The 26,742-nt window shown below is 35.9% G+C and overlaps 1 protein-coding gene across 6 annotated transcripts in view; it reads right to left on the reverse strand.

The window, feature by feature from the left end:
* Positions 1 to 26,742, reverse strand: part of PEAK1 (pseudopodium enriched atypical kinase 1) — a 317,398-nt gene that overhangs the window by 146,870 nt on the left and 143,786 nt on the right. For 5 of the 6 annotated variants that reach the window (XM_070358573.1, XM_070358568.1, XM_070358571.1 and 2 more), the window contains one exon: positions 11,865 to 12,027. The gene's annotated coding sequence lies outside the window, so the exon portion shown is untranslated. Of the gene's footprint in view, positions 1 to 11,864; positions 12,028 to 17,487; positions 17,574 to 26,742 lie in introns of all 6 variants that reach the window. The other variant, XM_070358572.1, reaches the window with a different exon arrangement.

A 26,742-nucleotide genomic window follows, 5' to 3' on the forward strand; every position in this document is an offset into this window, starting at 1 on the left:
GTTTCATTAAGAAAAAATTAATTAGCTCTGTTAATTATGAATGTCACAGGAAAATCCAGCCTCAAGCACTCTGATTGCTACTATTTGTTTTTAGGAATCATTTGCTGAGAATTGCTTCCCTTAGTTTTATTTCTATGCCTTAATTATACGATCTTAAAACATGGCAGCCCCTTGTATTATACGTTTCCTGCAAATATTAAGCAAATATGCTAAAGCAGGAGCATATTTTACATAACCACACATGTCAGACTAAATGTGAGCCAAGAAAAAGAATGAATGCAACTCATATCTGATTTATATTTGGCAAATACAGAGATATCATAAGCTTCTGGTCTAAATGCCTACATGGTATTTCCATGGCAACTGCATAAACATTTTCCCCATAACACACAGCAAACTTCATTCTTTATATCCCATTATTTATTTTTTCCACTCTCAGGGGATAGCCTAATTTATTCCCTAGGGAAAATCAATCAATGATTTTCTTAATCAGTGGCATTTGAAGAGTAGGTGGCACAGTTCTTTTTATGGAAAAGCAATTTCCACCAACGCTCTTGTTATGTGACAGAGACTAGGGGAGAATAAAAGTAGTACTTGCTTTCAGGAAAGTGTGAGTACAAGTTGCAATCTTCAAAGAGAGATGAGAATGTGCATTAGAAAATCCACAAAAGGCTGGCCAAAGTGATCACATGCAACTTCAACTTCCCTTTTGTCTGTGCATAGAGTATCACAGAGACTTCTTTACGTTAAAAAAAAAAAAAAAGGCATTCTTTCATTTCTATAGAGTTTTGGCAGTCTTTAAAAAATTCCTTTGCTGCTTTTCTTGGGTGATAGACATTGTACAAAACTAGAGGCAAGAGAAAGACTACCCACTTAAAAGTGATGACAGTTCAAAGGAAGAATAAAGGGAAACCACGTCAGATTCCTTCACTTTGTCTATTCTTTCAGCCTGAGGTAATTATCATGATTCAAATTGCACCGGATGGAAGAGATCCCTTATTGGATTTTAGCTATCAAATGAACAATTTCCCAAAGTGCTCAGAAGGACAGTGGATCAACTAACATTCTTCAGTGTACTCAGCGCTCAGTGGGTTAGCAAAGGAAGCCCATTCAGGATGAGAATACATATTACCCAGTCCCTTCCTCTGAGCTTCCCTGGCACCACTATGATAGCACTTATCATGTTCTGTTATTGTTTATATATGAGTCCCTCAAAGGGTCTTTATAATACCCCTCCAATCTAACACAGTTAGATTGCTCTGTGAATAGTAGCATGCTTAATAAGCTAGTGGGTTAAATGAATATTTAGCTATAACATATACACATTTCCTACAATACATAATGCTTCTCACTCAAAAGATTAAACTGTCTTCCAATTATTCCTTCTACCATTTAGATATTTCTATTCTCATGGGAGTTTTATTACTTCATTTCTATACAGTGAATCTCTTACCATCTCCTCTCTTTCATTTATCTTCAAGGCCTATGTTTAGTTATGAGGCAAGGGCTTTTGGGGTTTTTTTGTCTTTGTTTGTACTGTTCCAGTATCATTTGTTGGAAAGATTAATCTTTCTTCATTGGACTACTTCTTAACCTTGTAAAAAATCAATTGATCATACACACACACACACACACACAACATCTGCGTCTTGTTTCCTTTTAAACATTCCCCATGTGAAACTCACCTGTACTCTAGCACTAGTTATACAATGGCTCATTATTTAACATCAGAGAGTTCTAAAGTACCAGAATGTTTCATGTTTTCCTTTCTATATATGTTAAACCAACAGAAGGAAACAAAAGCTGGGCCTGACTCCAAGAAGAATGAGTTTCTTAGGGAATGAGTGTTTCCTTTCATTCCTACAATTTGGTATTTTTAGATAAGCTCTCCTGTGACCATGTGCCAGAATTGTTAATCTTCAAAATGTACAAGCTGGAATGATAAAAACTAATCCCCACCCCCCCCGCCCCATTATTCTGTTGCTACTGCTTGGGGACCATTAATTCAGAATTAAAACACCAGTGAGGTTACGACTAACTGGCTTGCCTAGTACAAGCATTTGTGCAGATTTCTAGTTTCTCACCCTTATGAGAAGGTGAGTAACAGAAACAAGGAGATGCTTTGTATTTATCATGCTCTTCAATTGCCACATATGTTTAGTGGTATTCTAGCTGATTGTCATTAACTTAAAACATTTACTGCTAATTACATTTGGTACAAAGAATCAAAGGGTAAAGAATGTGTTCTCAACACCCACAGCAATCCTTTCTTTCACAATAAGATTTCTATCCCTTCCTCTATCCCTTATGCCATGGCAAGGTCCTTGGTGAAAGGACTTCTAAGCTCTTTTAGAAGTTCAGATAAACATCCTCTTTCTGGATAGTCTTGTCATGGCATTTTCAGAGGCTAACTCTTCCCACACATCATGACTGACTTCTTACTACCCAGTATTGTTGTCTTGCCAGCAAAACATGTGTGAAGGGAGACTTTCTACCACATGGTATAGTCATTTCTTGATCATCTGACTCTACTACAGAGTATTTCTGCTACAATGATCTCAGTAGTAAAGAATTAAAAGAGCTAATGTGAGAGATATAAGCCCACAGAAATAACTTTTTCCCAACAAAAGTCTTTAAAACTACATTTGAAAACCTAAAGAATGAAAGAATTACATTCTCCCAAAACACGATGCAGAATTAACTAGAAAACAGTGGTATTTTAGGTATCAAGAAGAGAACACAGGAGGACAAAGTCACAACACAACAGCAAATCCCCACTATTTTTTTTTTTAAGTGAAAGAAGGTTTATCTAAAGAAACACACTCCATAGACAGAGTGTAGGGCATCTTGGAAGGCAGGAGAGGCATGAGAAATCTCTACTATTGACTATAGTATGTTGCCACCTCACCTGTGCTATGTTTTATTTTGAGTTCATATGAAAAAATGCATTTAAATGAATATCACACATCATGAAAGATGGAAAAAGTACATCTAGTATATCATTATTTACATTTCTTGTTGTTTATGGGTACATACATAGGAATATATATTCACCAACCTCACAGCATTTTCTCCAGAAAAGGATGACAAGAATAAGATTGGAGAAAGATACAAAGAGGATTTCAATTTTTCCTAAATTGTTTTATTTCTTTAAAAAAAATGGGAAAATGTTGGCATTCAATTAATTCTTGGTGGTAAGATAACAATGTTTTTAATATTATTCTGAATTTTTCTGAATTCTTAGAATTTTTAACAATAAAAAATTTTAAGAGAAATAGAAATAATACCTAGCTACATTTTAGCTTGAAAGTAAAGCAGATTTCTAAACAAAGAAAACACAAGGAAGAACCTTCTTTTGTGGAATAGAGTAATATCTGATCAAAATGCATTTTGAACTACATAGTTTGAAAGAATATTTCAAGTGATACTGTAATTTCTGAGAAATACTGGATAAATAGATTTGCCTTCAAGAGCTTCCATTTAATTTTATATCAAGTAAGGATGTCAAAATAAAATAACTTGGATAAACTCTTCAACTTTAAAAGTCTATGTCCTTTTTTCCTGTAAAGGAGGTAAGTATATCTCTGTACATGTTATTCCTTTCGCCTAAAACAGGAATACTCTTTTCCTCTAGCTTGTTCCTTGGCAGTAAAATCCTGTTAACCAGTAACATTCAGCAGTAGGATTCATTTGTGCTTTGTGAAGTCTTTCCTCACCCTTCCCAAACAGAAAAAGCACTGTCACAGCTCTGTCCTCATATTCCCATTAATCTCTGAACACTGCTACTTACATGTTTGTCTGCTCTGTTAGAGAGACAGATGCCGGCACCTGCATCTGCTCTTCTTTGTATCCCAGGTACCCTCCATAGTGATATATTTACAGCCAAGAAAGAGATAATATACACAAATCACTTAAACTTAATGTTAGCACAAAGTAAATTAAAATTTTTTATCTATTGCAAATATTATTTTCCCCAAGTAAATATGTAATGAAATGAATGAATGAAGTCAGTATGTAAAATGGCATGAAATTACTCCATCAGTCAGATATGTTGTTCGTCCCACTATAAGGTAGAGGTATAACCCAGCTGATCGCTTAATATTCTTTCCAAAAGAATCCGCAGGATCACTTCGAATTTTATGCCCTTTAGTTTAGAAAGCAAGGATTACATAACTTTTCTGGTTCTTCTTTTACTTTTCCTCAAATTATTGGAACCTTGGATCAACAGCTTTTTACAAAGGACATGAAATATTCTTCATAAACAAAATCTCAGAAACATAAGATACACTAAACCTTGGACCGAAAACTGTTACAAAAAGGGGAACATTTTATCATACACATGTTTGGATAATATGCACTTAGCTGTAACAGTTGATTCAACCCTTGTTGTCAAATAAGGCTGTTTACAGTTCCTATGGTGGAAGAGGGATGATAGTACGACACAATGCAGGGGAGAGAGAACTTGGTAAAAAATAGCCAGCAATCCCTCCCAGGAACCCAAGGAAGCAGGAGGGTAGATCTCAGCACCCCTAGTACTTTCTTGGATCAATCTGCCTAGATGTGGCTCATGAAACAGTTGTTAACTGGGAGATTCTTTGAATCAATGGGATTGTCCTGGGAGTCCACCAGCCAGCCATAAGACCTAGAAATGCCCTTGGCAATATTAAAACCAAAGCAGACAACTGCCACCAGATGGGATGGGGAGGCTGGGGGTGGGGGTAGATCTGGAGCTCAAAGCCGCACCCTCAGAGCTTCTAACCAGGTTCTAGTGTAGCTCACCCTAGTCATTTCATTAATCCACAAGTAGCATAACATCTATGGGGTCGCAAAGAGTCGGACATGACTGAAGTGACTTAGCTGCAGCAGCAGCAGCAGCAGCAGCATAATGTTGCATTTTACAGGACTGAATTTTCTGGACCATACATATTAATTAAAATAGGGTTATTTTTTTAACTTTTTATTTTGAAACAAAAGAGTTATCGGAAGTTGCAAAGATTGTACAGAGAAGCCCCATTTACCCTTGAAAGTTTGCCCCAGTAGTCACATCTTATATAAATATAATACAATATCAAGACCAGGAAACTGACATGGGTACAATGTATGTATATGCAATGTCATTTCATGACACATGTGGATTACTCTAGCTATCATCACAATTAAGATACAAACTATTCCATCACTGCAAAGATATCCCTTGGTGCTACCTCTTTATAGTCACACCCAACCTTCCCAAATCCATGGCAACAAATGTCTGTTCTCCATCATCATGATTATGTCATTTTAAGAATGTCATATAAATGGAATCACACACACATCATGTGGCCTTATGTCCTTGAGATCCATCCAAGCTGTGATATATATCAGTAGATCATTCCTTTTTATTGCTATTATTGTACTCCATAGTATGGATGTACCACAGTTTGTTTAGCCATTTACATATTGTAGACATGTTGGCTGGTACAATCCATGGCTATTACAAATAAAGCTGGTATTAACAATAAGGTACATGTTTTTGTGTGAACCTAAGTTCTCACTTTACTGGGTGTAATCCCCAACAGTGGGATTGCTAGGTCATATGGTAAGTGTACATTTTTTAAAATAAACTATCGAATTATTTTCCAGTGTTTGTTCTGTTTTATATTCCTACTAGTAATAATATGAAAGATCTAGTTTCTTTGTATCCTCATCAGTATTAAGCATTGTTATTATTTTTTATTTTGGCTATTCTAACAGGTATACAGTGATAACTCATCATGGCATTAATTTTCATTTCCCTAATAGCAAGTGATATTGAATATCTTCAATGTGCTTCTCTGCCAATGCTATTAAGACTATATCCTCTTTGGTGAAGTTTTCATGTCTTTTGCCCATTTTTGAATTGATTGTTTTAACTGTTGAGTTTTGCGGGTCCTTAAGTATTCTACATATGACTTTTGTCTTCTCATCCTTTTAACGAGGTCTTCTACAGAGCAAGAGTTTTAAATTTTGATCAAGTCTGACTTATCCATTTTTCTTTCTTTTATGGTTGTGCTTTGCTGTCCTAACTATTCTTCACTAACCTCCAGATCCTAAAGATTTTCTCACAGGGAGCCCATCCTGGTGCTCTGTGATGACCTAGAGGGATGGGATGGAGGAGGAGAGGGATAAACTCAAGAGGGAGGTGATATATGCATAATTATAGCTGATTTGTGTTGTATGGCAGAAACCAACACAACATTGAAAAGCAATTTCCCCCCAATTAAAAACAAAAAAACAAAAACAGATTTTCTCCTACATAAAACTTCTAAAAAGTTTTCTAGTTTTACATTTAAATCTATGATTCACTTTAAGTTAATTTTTGTATAAGGTGAGAATTTAGGCTGAGAATTTAGGTGAGAATTAGGCTTTTTTTTCTTTTCTATGAATTTTCAATTGTGCTCAGTTGCTCAGTCATGTCCAACTCTTTGCAGCCCCATGGACTGTAGCCCACAAGGCTCCTCTGCCTATGGAATTTTCCAGGCAAGAATACTGGAGTGGGGTGCCATTTCCTACTAAAGGAGATCTTTCTGACCCAGGGATGAACCCGCCTCTCTTGTGTCTCCTGTATAAGACAGGAGGATTCTTTACCACTAGTGCCATGTTGCTCCTGCATTATTTGATAAAAAGATAGTCCATTCTCCATTGAATTACCTTTATACTTTCGTTAAAAAAAACAAAATCAGCCGGCTATACTTGTGTGGGGCTATTTCTGGGTTATCTATTCTGTTACTGATTTATATGTCTATCCTACTGCTAATACCAGTCTTGAGTACTGTGGCCATATAAATTTTGCAATCGGGTAGAGTGGTTCCTTCCATCTTCCTTCTTTTTCAAAGTCATTTTAGCTGTTCAAATTTCTTTGCCTTTCCACTCCACATAAATTTAAAAAATTTTGCCAGGATTTTAGGAGTTGACTTAAGCCTATACATCAATTTACAGAGAACTGATTTATGCTTTATTGACTATGCCAAAGCCATTGCCTGTGTGGATCACAATAAACTGGAAAATTCTGAAAGAGATGGGCATACCAGACCACCTGACCTGCCTCTTGAGAAACCTATATGCTGGTCAGGAAGCAACAGTTAGAACTGGACATGGAACAACAGACTGGTTCCAAATAGGAAAAGGAGTACGTCAAGGCTGTATAGTGTCACCCTGCTTATTTAACTTCTACGCAGAGTACATCATGAGAAACGCTGGGCTGGAAGAAGCACAAGCTGGAATCAAGATTGCTGGAAGAAATTTCAATAACCTCAGATATGCAGATGACACCACCCTTATGGCAGAAAGTGAAGAGGAACTCAAAAGCCTCTTGATGAAAGTGAAAGAGGAGAGTGAAAAAGTTGGCTTAAAGCTCAACATTCAGAAAACAAAGATCACGGCATCTGGTCCCATCAGATCAGATCAGAAAAGTGTCCGACTCTTTGGACCCCATGAATCGCAGCATCTAGGCCTCCTGTCCCATCACCAACTCCCAGAGTTCATGGGAAATAGATGGGAAACAGTGATGAAACAGTGTCAGACTTTAATTTTTGGGCTTTTCAAAATCACTGCAGATGGTGATTGCAGCCATGAAATTAAATGGATGATCTTACTCCCTCACTTCATGGGAAATAGAAGGAAACAGTGAAACAGTGTGACCAACCTCACTGCAGACAGCATATTAAAAGAAGAGAACATTACCTCTGCCATTAAAAAGATCTGTCTGTCAAGATCTGTCTAGTCAAGGCTATGGTTTTTCCTGTGGTCATGTATGGATGTGAGAGTTGGACTGTGAGCACCGAAGAATTGATGTTTTTGAACTGTGTGGTGTTGGAGTAAACTCTTGAGAGTCCCTTGGACTGCAAGGAGATCCAACCAATCCATTCTAAAGGAGATCAGTCCTGGGTGTTCATTGGAAGGACTGATGCTGAAGCTGAAACTCCAATACTTTGGCTATCTCATGCGAAGAGTTGACTCATTGGAAAAGACTCTGATGCTGGGAGGGATTGGGGGCAGGAGGAGAAGGGGATGACGGAGGATGAGATGGCTGAATGGCATCACTGACTCCATGGACGTGAGTCTGAGTGAACTCCCGGAGTTGGTGATGGACAGGGACACCTGGCGTGCTGTCATGGGGTCACAAAGAGTCGGACACGACTGAGCGACTGATCTGATATATGAATTTAACAGAAAATGTATGCCACTACTATATTGAAATAGATAACCAACAAGGATGTACTATAGCACAGGAAACTCTGATCAATATTCTGTAATAACATAAATGGGAAAATAACCTGAAAAAGAACAGATACATGTATATGTGTAACTGAATCACTTTGCTGTACACCTGAAATTATACTGTTAATAAACTATGCTCCAATATAAAATAAAAATTCAAGATGAACTGGTCTCCAAATTCACTACTATTTTTGTTTTTAGTAACAGTATCAGTTACTGAGACTGAAAAACAATGAAGAATTTTCTTAGGATAAAGAGAAAGGCACATAAGACTTTAAGGGAGGACAGCTGAGTAAACAGGCCAGTTTTGCATTTTTTCCTCAGCTATTTTTCCCTTCTCTGTCCTCTGTCTCTATCTCAGATAAATGTGGGTCTAATGATATCATCTTCAAGTATCTTTTCTATTAAATAATAACTACTACTTTAAGAACATAATCAGAACAATGAGAAATCACTGACAGAATAAAACTGATGTTGCAAAAGAAAAATAGTATATCAAGGGAACATAATTTCACAAAACTGAAATGAGAATGCTGCTAATAATAAGACCTCTCCTTATCTGCCACTGGGTAAATAAAAATTTTAACAAGTTGAAGTTTTGAAGTATTGAATGTTTATAAACTAGAATAAACTCCTGGTTAAACTCCTGGTTAAGAGTTTAGGTTATGGAGCTGACTCTACGTTGAACTAGCAACTTGATGCAGGGCAATTTAAATAACTTCCCTGAGAATGTGTTTCCTCAAATGTAAGATGGAGATATTTAATAATATGACCTATGTCAAATAGAGTGGTGAAGCCTCAGACAATGCATATTAAACACTAATCCCAATGCTTCGCATATAGTAATCACTCAGTACACATTAATTACTATTATGTTAAATTCCTATTTGTCTGGGCAAATTATAGCTAGGCTTCCCTCCATAAGGACAGTTTTCCTAAATGGAGCCTATTAAGCTTTATGAGTTTAAGATCCTTTATAGATACATTATTTGCAGTGGTCTTACCATCTGCAAGAATATACTCTATTCCCAAGAATCATAATTTTAAGCTAATGAACTTAGATAAAACTGGGTGTTCGATTCAACTTTAACATAGCTAGAACATTATCTTTTAAATTTTAGCCTATTCAGGGTGGCCATGATAGTTTGTACAGTTAGAAATGTGAATTTCTAATTTAGAAATTCTGTCAGCTGCACAGTCAGAAGCCTGATTCCATTCCCTCATCAAAAGCCACAATAGATTTGGGATTCTGGAGGCACTCAGCTTAGATGGGACCTGAAAAAATAAGCAATATGTAATTCAGGTAGTATCATATATGTGAATTACATAACTTCTGAATTGGACTTGATGGGAAAATAAAGTCAATATTTTTATTTTGCCTTCCCTGGTGGCTCAGACGGTAAAGCGTCTGCCTACAATGCGGGAGGCCTGGGTTTGATCCCTGGGTCAGGAAGATCCCCTGGAGAAGGAAATGGCAACCTACTCCAGTATTCTTGCCTGGAAAATCCCATGGACAGAGGAGCTTGGTTGGCTACTGTTCATGGGGTTGCAAAAAGTTGGACACGACTGAGCGAGTTCATTATCACTAGAGAGGTCAAGTTCTAATTTAATTTGATCCTTGTTAATATTATGACCCTAAAAAACAAATTTGGTAGTGAAAAAAGTAGAAATTAATGATTAGAAAAAGCCACTCCCTGTGGATTTCAATGATCCTATCCATGGTTACCAAAAATCACTGTGAAAGGGAGTGTTAGTCACTCAGTCGTATCCAACTCTTTGCGATCCCATGGACTGTACCCCAGCAGGCTCGTCTGTCCATGGAATTCTCCAGGCATGAATACTGGAATGGGTTGCCATTTCCTTCTCCAGTGAATTTTCTCCACCCAGGGATCGAGCTCGGGTCTCCTGGATTATAGGCAGATTCATGACCATCTGAGCCACCAGGGAAGTCCTCCAAATCACTGAGGGATGAATTTAAACGGAAATAAATGTTTGGTAAGGAGTGGTAAATGTATCACAATAAAAATTTTGACAATATTGTTTGTTTTGGGTTCATTAATGAAGCTATGGTTATACGAGGTTATAGAATCAGATACAATCAAATGGATAAAGAAAACTTAGATCATTAGTGGAGAAGACATGGAAGTTTGCTGACATTCTTTTTTCTTTCAGCTGTACCACGTGGCTTGCGGGATCTTGGGTCCTTGACCAGGGATAGAACCCAGGGTCAGGGCAGTGAAAGTGCTGAGTCCTAAGCACTGGACCTCCAGGGAATTCCCCAGTGACTTTGTATGTACTATTTTTTTGCATAACTGGATATTCAGCACTTAAGTTTTGCTATGTTTCAAAAGTTACTTTCTTCAACTTTGTATAATTTTTTAATAGTTGAGGACTAGAAAGAATTTGTTCAATATTTTAAAATGCTAAATGCTGGGAGATAGTGACAAGCATATGGAAATTCCTAACTATGCCATAAGTAGAAGTTTAACCAATAATTGGATAATTAAAAAGAAAAAAAATTAATGTTAAGGTATTTCCTATCCAGGTTAATGTTAGTACAGGGAACATTCCTTACATACTACTTATCCTGGGTTACACTTACCAATATAAATCATTTTCCTGAAATAATAGGTCCTACATTCCTTAGAATCATTAGGATTAGTCATTGATTAGGACTGTATTTGATTTTTCACATGTTCTGATTTCAAAGTAAGGACCTAGTTTTACTCAACTGCATTCATTCACTACCAAGACACAATGACTCAAGTAAACAAATGGTTATCACTCAAAACCAAATTAATAGACTTTTCCAATGAATAAAAGTTCTAATTGTTCACTAGGATGCCATTAAAGTTGCAAACATTTGAGTTTTTACAAAACATGTGTTGAAACAATTTTGGCCTAAGATCAAGGAGATTTGAGAAGACTGACAAAGAATTTTAAGTCCTTCTATAATTGCTTTCCACTCTACTTAAAATGTAACAATCACTGTGATTTCACAATAAGAAATAATTCTATAATTTTTTCAAACTTCTCTCTCCTTTTCCATTTTGGATCCTTGTGTCTTTTTTTTAAATGACAGAATACTTAAAACCTGGTGTCTTTTATAACCCTAAATTCCTGAGAAGGAGGGGGAGAGGATAAAATAAAGATTAAATTAAAATAAGATGTCAGATATGAAAGGAAAAAGATCAAGAGACCAGATGTCACATAAGGAAACTAAAAAAACAATATGAAATAAAGTTCAGAAAATAAGATTATAAAACACTTTCACATGTGATAGAATACTACCATTTATGTTGCCCGAGTTGCTTTTATGAAAGGAAAAAATATTTGGCAAAGGACAGACCTGTAAGTATACTAATACTATGCCATATTCTTACTCAAATAGGCTTATCTGTTTCTATGTTAAGAAGTTGATAACATGGGGGAAAAAACAACAATTCTTTTGGCTAATATCACAGCCAAGCATTAAAAGAGAAAATAAAATCCTAACTATGCTAAATAAGTTATAAAATTATCAGCTATCTGCACTTTGCTATTTATTAAGGTAAATATTTAAAGTTAAAAAAAAATCCTTTCAAGTGATCTAAAGTTCTTGGTGGAAACATGAGAATTCTGGTTACCATTTAAATTTGAAGTACTTCATCCATTTCGGTGACAAAGGTGGTTTTAGCAGCTATAATTACATTCCTTTATATCTCAAAGTGCTTTGGGTCCTTCCAAGATGAATGAATGTCCTTTCTTCCTTGCTTCTCATTCCTTATTTTCTGAAGATAGTGGTGTTTACTGCAAGAGAACAGCACAAAATAGAGCTAAACTGGAGAAGTAAACTAGTTTTAAATATATTGGACATTTTCTTTCATTTAGGATATTCTTAATTTTACCCTTACTCAATAGTTAAAATTGGACTTATTTGTTTAAGAAGTAACTTCCTTACTTAGGAAGTGACATGGATAGAATCTTACACACTCAAGAACTATCCATGACATACCCAAGAATGAAGCAACTTATATGAATCAAACTAGTACTGATGCATTTGAAGCTTTCTAAGACTTCATTTGATTGTCTTCATATATTTCTATTTTTGGCTACAAATAAAAGAATATGAAACATAAAATCTACTTCACCTTCATAAAAATTCAATTCTAAGTAATAATATCCAATTTTGATACAGCCTCTCTCAAATATGAAAGTATTTATCTCCAATTACAAAAATTTCTCTAGCCACTTTGCAGTTTTACTTTAGGTTTAAGTATAAAATGTACTTATAATTTGGCATACAAAATATCACTTAAGATTAAAATAATAAATTCCTATCTATTTCTGACTCTTGAGCACTAATTACATGTATGTTTAAACAGGCCCAACTCCTCATTTGCTTTTTCTATAACACTAAATACAAGGAAAATAACTAGAAGAGTTAAGAAAGAAAAAGATAATGTGAAAACTTTTAAATGATTCCAGATTGAGCTTACATACTGTAGAATTGAACCTTTCAAGAGATTTTAATACAACAAAGGCACATTTTAAAAAAGGACACTTTTGTGCAACATCAAACAATATCTAACTCTAACTGGGTTATTCATGATGAAAACAATATCCAATATTCTTACAGTGTTTATATCTATCACTTCAAGTGGTGTATAACAATGATGAGTGTCATGTAGGAGAAATATTACCAAGAAATTACCAAAAAATTACCAAGAAATATACATATATCACTAAAGTCATGTCCGACTCTCCACAACCCCATGAACTGCAAGATGCCAGCCTCCTCTTTCACTATTTACCAGAGTTTGCTCAAAGCCCAGTATCACAAAAACAGTGGCAAAATCAGTTATTCTTTTTTCCACTATGAGTTTTTAAAGAGGAAAAATGCAATCAATGCCTATTTTATTTTGAAATTTGAATATGAAAAGAAATTGAACTTACATACAAATAGTGATAACCTAGAAAAGTACTTTGTGAGAGAGAAGTTAAGTGATTTCCCATGGGTAAGTGTTGGTTAGTGACAAAACTGAAATGAGAACCTACATCGCCTTACTCTTTCCTACTGCAGTGATCTATTATCCTTTTATAATCTACCCTGCATTCCTTGAAATAGTCTTTTTCTGAATGCTTTATTCTGATGGGTTTGGTAGAACTCAAACTTCAAATTTGAAATATCCCCTCAAAAACTTCTCATGTCTGCTATAACCCTCCACTAGGCCCTATGGAGTCTCCTCCAAATGTGAACTTAAGTAATCAGCCAAAGATTTGAAAGGAAAGACATGCTAATTTTGAGGGTGCCTACTCTGTGCCTCTCTCCTTTCTAGGGATGTTCACCACTGAATTCCAGAACAACTGGTATGAGTTGAATAGGGTTGTACGTTAGATGGTAGTAACCAATCAACCAGTTGTAGGTTGTAGGTTAGATGGTAGTAACCAAACAACCAATTGAATTCCTGATTGTGATTATTTTATCCTGATCATGTGGCAGAATGTCTTTGTAGGAAATGTACTCTAGAGTATTCAGTGGTGATGCAGTATAACATCAGCAACTTACTCTCAAGTGATTCAGGAAAAATTATCTGTATCATTCTTACAATTTGCATATAACTTCGATATTATTATAATATAAAAAGAAAAAAATTAATATATCAGTACATCAGTCACATTTCCAAAATGTCTTCTGTGGAAGTCTGATACAGCTAAATGCTTAAAGAAAAAGTAGTTCTATATAGTGAAATAAATTTGGGTAAAGTTACTCGTATTCCTTCTTGGTGATTCACTATACACATTACCCTATCAGATATTCCTACAAATCACACCTTAGGCATCCTTTCATTTATTCATCCTTCCAACCACATAAATTATACTTAAGGCCTACTATATGAAAGGAAATGTTCTAAGTAGTAGAGATAGACAGACAATAGAGAAGGCAAGATCTCTCCTCTCAGAGAGCCAACATTTTAATACAGAAAGAGACAAGTCAGTAAATGAACAAACTAATTTCAGATGGTGATAAATACATCGAAGAAAATAAAACTGGATGTTAGAGGCTGGGAAGGTGGAGGTGCTGTTTGAGACAGTGTATAAAGGAAGGCCCTCAGGAGACATGATCCTCAGGTTGAAATGAGCCAGATGTGGAAAAATTTAGGAGGCGAATTTTCCAGACATAGGAAGACATACATGTTGTAAGACAGGAATAAGCTTATGATGCTCATGGGAAAAAGTTTCTAAATTATCAAAATAATGAAATAGGAATTTTTGAGAAAAATCTCTTAAGTACCATATCCCTCAAAACACATGTGAAAATTGGCCATATTTTAAAACTATTGACTCCTATGTAACAACAACAATAAAATAACAATTACTAAAAATTCTTAACCTATTTTTTTTTTAACTAACTACATGAATTCTCTTTGGAAGACAATTTTCTATTACTTCAAAGCTTCTTTCAGAACCAATCCTTATTTTATAATTGAGTAAAAAGATTATTCTCTCTTTGCATGGAAAATGAAATGAATTGCCTGCTTTCCCCTCCCCTGGATGATGTACCAGAGTGTTGGGAAAACTTCATGAAGACATGTAGACATGAAAAGTATTCCCTGAATGTATATAGAGCTATGTTACTATGCACTCACTGAGGCAACAGCAGCATATACCTAAATTCTCTTCTAGAACTTTGACAGCACTGGGTTTGCACATTGCTAAAGAACAACTTCAATTATAAACACTAATGAAGGAAAATACTCTTAATCATTCACAGGATTCCCTGGTGGCTCAGACAGTAAAGAATCTGTGTGCAATGCAGGAGACCCATGTTTGATCCCTCGATCGCAAAGATCCCCTGGAGAAGGAAATGGCTACCCACTCTGGTATTCTTGCCTGGAGAATCCCATGGACAGAGAAGCCTGACAGGGTACAGTCCATAGGGTCGCAAAGAGTCAGACACAACTGAGCGACTGTTACTTTTGCTTTCAATCATTCAAGGGATAATTGTATATATAAAACTGAAAAAAATCATACACTGCATGTATCAATACTGCTGTACATATTAGAAAAACTCTGAGTAGTCTAAGAGGCGACTGGACCAGCATGCTAAGCTACATTAGGTGGAAAAAAGAGATTATGCTTTAAAATGTATTTTGCATTCTAACTGGCCAACAGGGATATGTGGAAGACAATACAGAAGCAAAGGTAATGAAGGGAAAAGTATATTCTCAAAACTAGGAAGTAAGAAGAAAAATCCCTAGATCTGAGGAGGGAAAATGACTAGACCATTCAGGTATGACCTAAATCAAATCCCTAATGATTATACAGTGGAAATGAGAAATAGATTTAAGGAATTAGATCTGAGAAACAGAGTGCCTGGTGAACTATGGATGGAGGTTCATGACACTGTACAGGAGACAGAGAGCAAGACCATCCCCAAGAAAAAAAAATGCAAAAAAGCAAACTGGCTGTCTGAGGAGGCCTTACAAATAGCTGTGAAAAGAAGAGAAGCCAAAAGCAAAGGAGAAAAGGAAAGATATACCCATTTGAATGCAGAGTTCCAAAGAATAGCAAGGAGAAATAAGAAAGCCTTCCTCAGTGATCAATGCAAAGAAATAGAGGAAAACAATAGAATGGGAAAGACTAGAGATCACTTCAAGAAAATTAGAGACACTAAGGGAACATTTCATGCAAAGATGGAGTCAATAAAAGACAGAAATGGTATGGACCTAACAGAAGCAGAAGATATTAAGAAGAGGTGGCAAGAATACACAGAAGAACTATACAAAAAGATCTTCAAGACCAAGATAATCATGATGGTGTGATCACTCACCTAGGGCCAGACATCCTGGAATGTGTACTCAAGCGGGCCTTAGGAAGCATCACTACGAACAAAGCTAGTGGAGGGATGGAATTCCAGTTGAGCTATTTCAAATCCTGAAAGATGATGCTGTGAAAGTGCTGCACTCAATATGCCAGCAAATTGGGAAAACTCAGCATTGGCCACAGGACTGGAAAAGGTGTTTTCATTCTAATCCCAAAGAAAGACAATGCCAAAGAATGCTCAAACTACCACACAACTGCACTCATCACACACGCTAGCAAAGTTATGTTCAAAATTCTCCAAGCCAGGCTTCAACAATATGAACTGTGAACTTCCAGATGTTCAACCTGGTTTTAGAAAAGGCAGAGGAACCAGAGATCAAATTGCAAATATCCACTGGATCATGGAAAAAGCAAGAGAGTTCCAGAAAAAACATCTATTTCTGCTTTATTGACTATGCCAAAGCCTTTGACTGTGTGGATCACAATAAACTGTGGAAAATTCTGAAAGAGATGGGAATACCAGGTCACCTGACCTGCCTCCTGAGAAATCTATATGCAGGTCAGGAAGCAACAGAACTGGACATGGAACAACAGACTGGTTCCAAATCGGAAAAGGAGTATGTCAAGGCTGTATAGTGTCACCCTGCTTATTTAACTTATACGCAGAGTACATCACGAGAAATGCTGCGCAGGATGAAGCACAAGCTGGAATCAAGATTGCTGGGAGAAATATCAATAACCTCAGACATGCAGATGACACCATCCTTATGGCAGAAAGTGAAGAAGAACTAAAGAGCCTCTCAATGAAAGTGAAAGAGGAGAGTGAAAAAGTTGACTTAAAGCTCAACATTCAGAAAACAAAGATCATGGCATCTGGTCCCATCACTTCATGGCAAATAGATGGAGAAACAGTGGAAACAGTGGCAGACTTTACTTTTCTGGGCTCCAAAATCACTTTAGATGGTGATTGCAGCCATGAAATAAAAAGATGCTTACTCCTTGGAAGAAAAGTTATGCCCAACCTAGATAGCATATTAAAAAGCAGAGACATCACTTTGCCAACAAAGGTCCATGTAGTCAAGGCTATGGTTTTTGCGGTAGTCATGTATGGATGTGAGAGTTGGACTGTAAAGAAAGCTGAGTGCCAAAGAATCGATGCTTTTGAACTGTGGTGTTGGAGAAGACTCTTGAGAATTTAATCTTGCATAATTTAAAAGAGAAAAGGTGCCAGTTTGAGAGTATGGTAACTTAGGCATTAGCCCAAATTCTCCATTAACTAAGGAACCACTGGTATAATCTTTGCCATTAAAAAATCTATCAAAGCCTTACAGGGTCAGTACTGTGCCATCTTATTTACTTTGCTCTTTAACAGTAGAGAATGTTTAAATAAAAGTATTACTAAGAATTAAAATATAACAGTCCAACAGGTATCCTGCAGCTTACCTGGGAGCTTTCTAATCGTATATCATAGCGACTGTCAAACTATGAGTCAGGGGCCAAGTCTGACCAGCCACCTGTTTATGCATGACCTGCAAGGCAAGAATGTAGTTTTTACATTTTAAAATAGCTGGGAAAAAAGATCAAAAGAATAAAAATATTTTGAGGTGTAAAAATTGCATGAAATTCAAATTTTATTTTCTATAGATAAAGTTTTATCAGAACACAACCAGCACGTTTAAAAATGTATCATCTCTGGCTGCTTTTGTACTGCAAAGGGAGAGCTGAATTGTTGCAACAAGGACTGTATGGCCCACAAAGTCTAAAACATACTATCTGGCCTTTCCCAGAGATAACATTTGCCAGTTCCTGATATAAAATACACAATTATGCTCTAAAATGATAGGATTTACATTTTAAAATACTAAATCAAATGGTTCATTTTAGTCCTTATCTCCCAGTATAATAGTCTTTCATGTTTCTAGTGAAATATTAAGTAATAAACTTATATTTAAAATGACTATGCCATAATAATGAGAGAATTTTTGTATACCCAAAAATCCACTTTCCTGATTTATGAAATTTATTAGGCATGAAAAATCATTTTCTTTGGGTCAGCTTCTGATTTAAAGCGTGCAGTGGAATCTATGAATTGAAAAATAATTAACAGTTTCAACAGCTGATACAATATCATTTATAATAATACTGAGAAGTGAATAAAATGTTGTTATATAAAAAATAATAATTGTTTGAGAGTTTCAGAATTTTATAAACTGTTTTAGCATTAAAACTAATTCTAAAATAATTCAACTTCTGCTTTTGAGGCCTTGAGTAGGTACAGTCCAGAATAATCCTCCCACTGAAAAAAACTAGAACACCATATAAAGTACAGGAGGGGACTATTTTCAGACACAGTCAGTGTGGGACTACGGTCCCTGAGAAAAGGGAAGTAAAGAAGGCAAGCCCTATCATCATCCAAGGCTCTCAGCCAGGAAGCAACTCCAGTACAGCACAAAGAACCAAAATAGACCCTGGCAATCTTATTGACTTGAGGAGACAGAGAAAACAGTACCAGGAGGTTAAGGAAGCTAGAATTTGTGGAGTAGAGTTCCAGAGAGCAGGGAAAGAGTTCCAGTCATTTAAATGAGGGTTCCCTTGAATATTTAGCTGTATAAAAACCTGTACATGAGAAGGGTAAAATTTCTTGAGACCAGCCAAGAAGAACTTCTAAGGAAAAAAAGCTACCAGGGAGTTCTAAAACAAAAAATTCTCAGAGCTGACACAGGGCCAAAATTTCAACATGTTCCCCTCCAGCAAAAGGGGATGAACCTCACTGAATATGCCAGGCTATTTAAAATGACCCCAGAAGGCCCACACACAGAAACAGGGGGGAAAGTAGTCCTAGAATAAAAGTTACTCCTGAAAGAAGCTGGAAGCCTAGGAAGATCAAATGAATAAGCAATTTAAAATGCCTACTAGGAAAAAATCTAATACACTTTAAAGGAATACCGCAAAAATAAAAAACTCAGCATGTAAAATTCACAAATATATGACATTCAATTAGAAATTATTGGACACACAAAGAAGAGAATGTTGCCCATAACCAGAAAAGTACCTGTCAACACGACAGATCAGAAATGACAGACACGATAGAATTAACAGGTAAAGACATTTTTAAAGGGCATTATGAGTGTGCACCATATAAATGAAAATAGGAACATAGTGAAGAGAGAAGTGAAGTATTTTAAAAATATTTTAAAAGTATTTTAAAAAATACCTAACGAGAACTTCTAGAGCTTATATATATATATATATATATCAGTTCAGTTCAGTTCAGTTGCTCAGTTGTGTCTGACTCTTTGTGACCCCATGAATCGCAGCACACCAGGCCTCCCTGTCCATCACCAACTCCCAGAGTTTACCCAAACTCACGTCCATCAAGTCGGTGATGTCATCCAGCCATCTCATCCTCTGTCGTCCCCTTCTCCTCCTGCCCCCAATCCCTCCCAGCATCAGGGTCTTTTCAAATGAGTCAGCTCTTCGCATGAGGTGGCCAAAGTATTGGAGTTTCAGCTTTAGCATCAGTCCTTCCAATGAACACCCAGGACTGATTTCCTTTAGGATGGACTGGTTTTAAATATATGAAAATTTACTGGATAAAATAAGCACTCACGGCAGAGAAAAAAAAAAAATCAGTGAACTTGAAGAGTAATATAATCTATCCAAAATGAAGTTCAGAGAGTAAAAGATGACTGTGAGACAAAGGAAGAATACTCTCTTAAGTGTATTACATTGTTTTTAAAAAGTGGTATAAAGTTATTTGATAGTAGAATGGAATAACAGGCATATTATAAATCCTAGAGCAACTACTAAAATAAGAAAATAAAGAAAAGAAAAAAATAAACAAAGGAATAAAAGAATAGAGAAAATTAAATGGATTCCAAAAGTATAATTAATTTAAAAAATGGCTATTAGAAAACAAATGGAAAGATGGTAGATTTAAACCCAACCACATTAATAAATACATTAAATGTAAATTATCTAAATTCTCCAATAAAAAGACATGAAAAAAGCAAGACCAAATATACACTGAGAGTCTCACACTAAAATAAGGAAATAGTTTAAAAATAATAGGATAGAAAATATACCATGCAAACCAAAAATCTTTAGAAATAGCCACATTTATATCAGAGAAGATGGAAGACAAAATAAAAACAGCATCAGAGATAATGAGAGATATTTCATAATGATCAAGGGATCACTTCACTTGGAAGATGGCATAATTCTAAATGCAGCAGCAGCAGCATGTACATAATACCAGAACAGAAACTTATAGACCTGAGGGCAAAACAAACAAGCACCCAGACAGTTTGAGACATCAGTACTCCTCCCTCAGCACCTGAAAGGAACAGGTACACTGAGAGTCCAGCAAAGACCTGAGCAGCACACTCTCAACTGAACTGGTGTTCACAGAACATTCCAATCAACAGCAACAAAATAAAACCTTTTATACTGCCCATGAAACATTTACCAGGAGAGCCCACCTGCTGAACCAGGAGTAAGTCTTAACAAATTAAAAAAAAGAAAAAAGAAACTATACATAGTACATTCTCTTATTACAGTGGAATTAAATAAGAAATGAAAACCAAAAATGAAGAACAAAGTAGGAACACTTACAATATCTGATTTCTGGAGTTAACATCCACATAGTTTGGTATATAGTTTGGTACACTGCAACAATCCACACAGTTTGGTAAAAGCCTAATGATAACACATAGAAAACTGGAACTGAACAGAAAATCCAAAAATAGACTATAAAATACTTGGTCAATTAATTTTTAAAAGTGCCATGGTAACTCAATGCAGGAAGAAAAAATTTCAACAAATGTTGCTGAAACAACTGGATATTCATATGGAATAAAAATGAATTTTTCTTCTATGTGACAAGATTTTGTATATGTAAAAAGACTAAATGAAAATACATCATAAACCTAAGAGTAGAATGTAAAACTACAAAGCTTCAAGAAGAAAACAGGGAAATTTTTTTTACTACTTTAGGATAGGTAAAAATTCAAAAGCATGAACCATATAAAAAAAGAAATATGGAAATAGTAAACCATACTTTACTTCACCTTATAAACCATACTCTATCAAAATTTAAACCTTCTGCTGTTTTAAAAACATCATTAGAAATAATAAGTAGCTAGTAATTACATTAAATGATAAAAAACCACAAGATACCAGTTCACACTCATTAAATGGCTAAATTTAGAAATTCTAATATACTGGTAAGGATATAGCGCTGTGATGCCTAAATACTGGTGAAGATGTAGAGCTGCATTCATGTACCCTCTAATACAATAGGCACATGTAGTCATTTAAATTTCAATTGATAAACTGAATAAAATTAAAAAAAATTAACTTCCTCAAATGTACTAGCCATATTTTACCTGCTCAACAACCACATATGGCTAGTGGTTAGAGTACTGGACAGTGCTGATATAAAACGTTTTCATTATTTCAGAAAGTTCTATAGGATAAAATTAATTTTAAATATCTGAAATGTTCAGACATTACTTGCAGGTATGTAAAATTTTACCATCACTTTAAAAAAGCTTGACACCTTCTTTCAAAGTTGAACAAAACTTACCATAAAACCCAACAATGTCCTCTTAGATATCTACCCAGCAGGGTTAGCATCATTAGAGACCTAGTGGGGAGCTGGAACTTTCACTCCCACTAAAACATAACAGCAGTCTTCTCCCAAATGTCAGTGGAGGATAAGTGGTACCCTGCACTTACATTTCTAGCTGGCAATATCCTGTCAGTGTAGTATCAAAAGAGGCCTGCTCAACTGAAATAAAATGTAAAGTCTCATGACATAAATGTCCAGGTTTTAACTGAAAACCACTCAGTGAGACTAACATACTGGAAATAAATAAAAAATAGAAAGTCTAAGAAACAGAAGGTATTTTAGCAAAGAAATACAAAGAATAAAATTATTATTAAAAATGGAAGATACAAAGAAAATTACAGAACTGAAATTATAATAATTGAAATTAAAAATTCAATAGATGGGCTAAACCAGAGAATGGAGAGGATAGAAGAAAAAAAAATCAGTAACTAAAAAATAAAACAATTGGAATTAGCCTCCAATTAAAATAAATAAATTTTTAAAAAGATAAAACAATAGAAGTTACCCATCCTAAATAACATAAAGGACATAGACTGAATGCAAATGAACAGAGCTTCAGGGAACCATGAAATTATACCAAAAGTTCAAATATTCAAGTCATCACAGTCTTGGAAGTGAGGAGAAAAAGAGCAGGGCTGAAAAAATATGGTTGAAAAATTTTCCCCCAATTGGCAAAAGACATAAACCTATAGATTCAAGAAGCTGAACAAACTTCAAACAGAGTAAACTCAGAGAAATCCACACCAAGACATACCATAGTCAAACTTCTGAAAACTAAACACAATAAAAAAAAATCTTGAAAGCAGCAAGACAGAAAAGAACTTTCACCTACAGGAAAAACCAATTTGACTATCAGTGGATTTCTCATAAGAAGCCATAGAGGCCGAAAGGAACTGGCACAATCTTTTTTAAGGGCTGAAAGAAAAAGAACTGTCAACCCAGAATTTTTCCTCCAGAAAAATATCATTGAGGAATGAAGAGAAAAATCAAGATATTCTTAGGTAAAGGAAAGCTAAGAGAATTCATTGCTAGCTGACTTGCCCTAAAAGAATGGATAAAGAAAGTTCTCTAAATTGAAAGGAAATGAAAAAGATGACATCTTGAAACATCAGGAAGAAGGCCAAAAGAATAAAACTATGGATACTAGTTATACTACGAATAATAGTTCTTCTTCTCTTGTCTTCCAAATTATGTCTGATTGCTTAGGCAAAGATTATAATACTGTCTGATATGGCTCACAATGTAGTAAAGAAAATATTTAAAACAAGTAGATATAAAATTATGTACATGTGCATATAATATATACCTATAAATAATACAACTTATATATGAAAATATTAAGTCAATTAAATGAGGGAGAATAAAGGGACCGAGGGCAGGCAAGGATTCTACGCTTTGCTTGCAGTACTAAAATGCAGCAGTGCCAGTAGTAGCATGGTACAGGAGACTGTGGTGTGTTATAATTATGCAATGTAATGGCTAGAGCAATGATGAAAAAGTTATACAAAACACTACAGTGGGTCAACATGGCATTCTAAAAAGTATTCAAGTAATGCACACAAAAACAGGAAAAAGAAAAGAAAAATGGAAAAGAAGAAACAAACAATACAAAAACTTAAATGTCAGATTTAGGTCCTAACATATCAATAATTACCTTAATTAGCAACAGACTCAAACTGGAAGCAACTAAAATGTCCTACAATGGATGGTTAAACAAATTGTGGTACATCAATACTATGAAATACTAAATCAGCAATAAAAACGAATGAACACAGTATAACTGGGTGTATCTCAAGGGCGTCATGCTAAGTGAAAATAGCCAGTCTCAAAGGTTGTATATCATATAATTCCATCAATATGACATTTTTTACTATTTTTTACATTTGTTTTTAATTGGAGGATAATTGCTTTACAATGTGTGTTCGTTCTGCCATGCTGCTGCTGCCACTGCTAAGTCGCTTCAGTCGTGTCCGACTCTGTGAGACCCCATAGACGGCAGCCCACCAGGCTCCCCCGTCCCTGGGTTTCTCCAGGCAAGAACACTGGAGTGGGGGGTTGCCATTTCCTTCTCCAATGCATGAAAGTGAAAAGTGAAAGTGAAGTCAGTCATTCAGTCGTGTCCGACTCTTAGCTACACCATGGACTGCGGCCTACCAGGCTCCTCCATCCATGGGATTTTCCAGGCAAGAGTACTGGAGTGGGGTGCCATTGCCTTCTCTGTCAGCTACGTGACCCTAGACCAATTCAATTGCTCTTTTGTACAATAATGATACAAGATTGTGGTGAAGCTTGTATGAGATTAAGCTAGGTGAAAGTTTTGGATGTTTAAAGTGTCATACAAACGTAAGGTTCTCAGTTTCTGTATCTATCATATGGGAGGATTCAGTTCGATGATCTCTAAAGACGTCTCATCTCTAAAAATGCATTGATATTTACATATGAAACACATTAAAAAATCTATTTACTCTTGGGATAATTTCATAGTTGTAAGAGACTTAAGGAACAATTAACTCAACCCTCTCATCTCACAGAACGAGTCCAAAAGTAGACTAAGAGACTGGTAGATAACACAAGTCAGTAGGAAATTTGGGAGCAGGAAGGACACAGATCAGACTCTTACCTCAAAATCCCTTCTATCATGTGATGCCGTTCACTGTTTTGTGAATTTAAACTGTCTTCACCACAGTTTAGACAATTACCTTTACAAACTGGAATGGAAAGCTAAAATGGAAAGCTTATTAAGAAAATGTAAATATTACTTTGGTGAAGATGACTTAACTGTTAACAGTCCAATTAAGAATGTTTACAAATGACACTTTTTTATTTTGCCAGGAGAAGTTTCAATAACCTCAGATATGCAGATGACACCACTCATGGGAGAAAGCGAAGAGGAACTAAAGAGCCTCTTGAAGAAAGTGAGAGGAGAGTGAAAAACCTGGCTTAAAACTCAACATTCAACAAACGAAGATCATGGCATCCATTCCCATCAGTTCACAGCAAAGAGATGGGGAAACAATGGAAACAGTGAGAGACTTTATTTTCTTGGGCTCCAAAATCACTGCAGATGGTGAGTGTAGCCATGAAATTAAAAGACGCTTGCTCCTTGGAAGAAAAGCTATGACCAACCTAGACAACATGTTAAAAAGCCTCAGAGACATTACTTTGCCGACAAAGGTCTATATAGTCAAAGCTATAGTTTTTGCAGTAGTCATGTGTGGATGTGAGCGCTAGACGATAAAGAAAGTTGAGCACTGAAGAATTGATGCTTTTAAATTGTGGTGTTGGAGAAGACTCTTGAGAGTCCTTGGACTCTCAAGGAGATACAACCAGTCCATCCTAAAGGAAATCAGTCCTGAATATTCATTGGAAGGACTGATGCTGAAGCTGAACCTCTAATACTTTGGCCACCTGATGCAAAGAGCTGACTCATTAGAAAAGACCCTGATGCTGGGAAAGATTAAAGGCAGGAGAAGGGGATGACAGAGGATGAGATTGTTGGATGGCATCACTGACTCGATGGACATGAGTTTGAGCAAGCTCCAGAAACTGGTGACGGACAGGGAAGCCCGGAGTGCTGCAGTTCGTGGGGTGCAAAGAGTCGGACATGACTGAGTGACTGAACTGAACTGAACTGAACTGAACTGACAAATGACACAAATCGCAAAAGGAGCTTAGATCAAACTGTCCAGCTATTCACTTGATTTGTGTGACATTCAATTTTAAGTCAATAGGTATGATGTAAACCCTATCTAACCTTTCACTATAAAGAGTTTAAATTCTGCTTTTGTTACTTACTAGCTACGTGATTCAGGGCAATTTATTTCTCTGAGCTTTGGCCTCTTCCTTTTTCTTTAAAACAGTGATAGTACCAAGTATGTCACCTGGCTATTCTGAAATAGCTCATGTTAACTGATCTAGCTCATGTTAAGACCCTATATCAGTACCTGGCACATACTAAGTGCTGTACAAATATTATTTTCCTTCTCTAATTTCCTAAACTTTAGGGGAATAGAGAATGTTTCCTCTCCTTTTACTTTATCAGAAATATTTATTAAATTAAATATATGGGGCCCTGATCCCTCCACTTCAGTTACAAGCAGTTGTATAACCAAACCTAAATAAAATGAGGAGCAGTGTGACAAAATGGAAGGCAAATGGGGTTTGGAGTCAACAAATCTGAATTTGAATTCCAGTCTGACTACATACTAGCTTTTTACCTTGAGCAATTTACCAGACCTCTCAAGCTTCTTATCTGGAAATGTGACTTTTATCTAGCTTTTTATCATTCTGTTGTTCATATTCACAGATATGACAAATACCTAGAAAGGGGCATGTCTTATTAATCTCTGTCTCTTCCACACCAAGGCAGAGTTTACAATTATAAAATCTGCTGCTAGAATAAAGCAAGAGACTGAAAAGAAAGAGAGAGAGAGACTCAAGATCAGAATAAACGTGTTACATTAAGAAAAGAAAAAGTACAAACCCAATTTAACTGGCACGAACTCTAGGCATTATGTCATTGCTTCCTTTTCTTTCCTTAGGAATGGGCCTCAAGTATTCTTTTCCTACAGGATGATGCGACTTGGGAAATGTGTGTTAGTGAAGGTCATTTGACTCATACTTTAAAATTGAGCATTTTAAAATTTACCGTAAGGCAGTACTTACCACAATACTCATTCTATTTAATGGACTTTTTTTAATAGATAAAATATCCAAGAGGTGTTTTACTTTAGAAAATACTATAGGTTTAAATAGCCTTAAGAAAAATCCCAAGTCTCTCATACTGTGGGCAGTTCCTTACTGTCTGAGCCACTTGGGAAGCCCTTAAAAAAGTAACCCTACCTCAAACATTACTTTCAATGAATAACAATACTTTGTTAAAGAGGACTTAACTAGTCAGGATAGGATTGCACAAAGCAGTATGCACAGATGCTTCTAGAGCTATATGTCTTAATCTTTTGCGTGAAGGGTGAATGGTGAGGTATTATACACAACTATGAGAATCTGATGAAAGCTACGAATTGCATGCCCAGAAAAAGGCACATACATGCATCATATTTTACATT

This window comes from Bos mutus, chromosome 21 (assembly GCF_027580195.1).
Source record: "Bos mutus isolate GX-2022 chromosome 21, NWIPB_WYAK_1.1, whole genome shotgun sequence".
In the NCBI taxonomy this organism is placed as follows: Eukaryota; Metazoa; Chordata; class Mammalia; order Artiodactyla; family Bovidae; genus Bos; species Bos mutus.